The sequence below is a fragment of the Panulirus ornatus genome, chromosome 12 (genome assembly GCF_036320965.1).
Source record: "Panulirus ornatus isolate Po-2019 chromosome 12, ASM3632096v1, whole genome shotgun sequence".
Classification (NCBI taxonomy): Eukaryota; Metazoa; Arthropoda; class Malacostraca; order Decapoda; family Palinuridae; genus Panulirus; species Panulirus ornatus.
In genome coordinates this window covers 6,463,753-6,466,168 of record NC_092235.1, presented here as the reverse complement: position 1 = coordinate 6,466,168, position 2,416 = coordinate 6,463,753, and the positions used below count along the sequence as shown (strand labels likewise).

The 2,416-nt window shown below is 36.5% G+C and overlaps 1 non-coding gene across 1 annotated transcript; it reads left to right on the top strand.

Annotated features, from left to right (window-relative positions):
• Positions 1-1,691: 1,691 nt before the first annotated feature.
• On the top strand, positions 1,692-1,763 carry TRNAV-UAC (transfer RNA valine (anticodon UAC)). Its single transcript has one exon. It is a non-coding gene; the product is annotated as a tRNA-Val (tRNA).
• The last annotated feature ends 653 nt before the right edge of the window (positions 1,764-2,416 follow it).

Here is a 2,416-nt window from a genome sequence, read left to right as displayed (position 1 = left end):
TCATCGCCGCCATAAGTAAGTAAGGAAGGTGACTTTAATGATGATAAATACGACCTGGTATGGCTGTGTCTACACACTACCGCCATCTGGTCAACATTGTACATACCAACATTTAAACTGTGACATTCAACCACAAGGTTTAAAGTCGCTCATGAAAACGCGAACTTAAAATCTATCCATTTAAATCTACCATTCATCAATAAACATTTAAACACCGTCATTTGAACGTAAACCTTCCAGCTGCGTTATTTTACCAGAGTCCTTCAAGATACGTCATATAAACACAAAACTTGAATGTACGTTAAGCTTTTGCAAACCATCATTGAAACTCAAACTTTTAAATTAGAATTGTAATGAAACTGCGAACTTTTAACTCTGTCAAATTACAACTATTGTACAAAATGATTTACTTAATTGACAAATTTTAATGTCAGTTAATTTAACGATATCGTTTGTGGTTCATCTTTGAAACACAATCCTTTAAACTTTGTCTCTAGAACTTAACACAACCATTAAGTTTCATAACTGGAATGGAAATTTGGATAATCTATCAAAATTCGTCATATAACGCGAACTTTTAAATCCTTCCATTCAGTTGGGTCGTTACTTGCCTGGCTGCCATTCATAATATGTCCTTTTATATTGTATGTTGACTACGCTCTCATTCATTCGTCATTTGGATCGTCTCACTGATATTCCATTCATAAACTTCATTCCTGCAGCTTATTTTTGACCGCCATGTTGCTTCCTCAAGGTTTATAATTCTTTGTGTATTTAATAATAGAAGATTCAATGATATTTCTCGTGGTACTGGAATTAGAGTTAATAATGCCATCTCAGTTATTAACTCTAACTCAAGTACCACGAGAAATATCATTGAATCTTCTATTACTGAATACACAAAGAATTATAATCTTAATATTAGTGATGGTCTATACAAATTGGATAACTTTAATGTTGATAAAATGTGTAAACAATTCACCTTCTTGTCCACATAATAAGTTTATGATACGCTTGTTGTCTGTCTTGGACAATCACATGTTTACCATATGGCGTCCTAGCTACGTCTCTTCGTTGTATATTAACTGACTGTTATATTTCTCTCTTGTGTCTACCATGATGATGTGAGTTTTACACGAAAGTGCACTTGGGAACTTATCGTGTTTATTTTCCCCGTGGAGTGACTCATAAGAATATATTTGATAACGTGCAAAATTGTGATCCTTTTCAATATACATATATGTATATATATATTTTTTTCAAAATATTCGCCATTTCCCGCGTTAGCAACGTAGCGTTAAGAAAAGAGGACTGGGCCTCTGAGGGAATATCCTCACCTGGCCCCCTTCTCTGTTCCATCTTTTGGAAAACAAAAAAAAAACAAAAATAAGAGGGGAGGATTTCCAGGCCCCCGCTCCCTCCCTTTTAGTCACCTCCTACGACACGCAGGGAATGCGTGGGAAGTATTCTTTCTCCCCTATCCCCAGGGATATATATATATATATATATATATATATATATATATATATATATATATATATATATATCCTTCAGTATGTTTACTTTCGATAATGAGGAACAAACGAAAGAGACAAGCAAGTAAATTTCGTCAAAGACATCTCTCTTTTCTTAACGCTGCCTCGCAAAGATTTTCATTAATTCAAATTGAAGAAACAGACGAATTTTCTGTTGTCTGGTTAGCTCAGTGGTAGAGCGTGAGTCTTACACACTCAAGGTCGTGGGTTCGAGACCCACACCAGACATATTTTTTGTCTTTATCTTTTTTCATTTTGTCCGCATCACATGTGTGCAACATTCAGTATGGTCGTCCAACGTTATAGTGAAGATATTCACAATAAATTGTGGTTTTCGACCTTATCTGAAAGGGTCAGGTCCACCAAGACGTCCTTGAAATCTTCCAGAAGCTTCTGGCGATCCTCCTCCAACTGCTGGGCACATCAGAGTTAACATGGGCCGGACATCGGTTGTGGAACGACTTAATCTGCTTCCGGTAGTTAGCAGGGATGATAATGAGGGCTCTGACCTCATACCAGGTCAGCTTAGTTCCAGTCTATTACTTAGTTCCAGTCTATTACTTAGTTCCAGTCTATTGCTTAGTTCCAGTCTATTGCTTAGTTCCAGTCTATTGCTTAGTTGCAGTCTATTACTTAGTTCCAGTCTATTACTTAGTTCCAGTCTATTACTTAGTTCCAGTCTATTGCTTAGTTCCAGTCTATTGCAACGACAATAAAAAAGTAAAACTCATTTCTTCGTGGAAAATTGAGAGGAAAACACGACAGCAACATGGAGATTTACTGTGGTTATTTTGCCGGCTAGTCGGCAACGGTCGGTCAAACACTATTTTGCCGTGGTAATCTCAGTGCTTCATATAATACTAAGTCCAAAAAAATGTTCT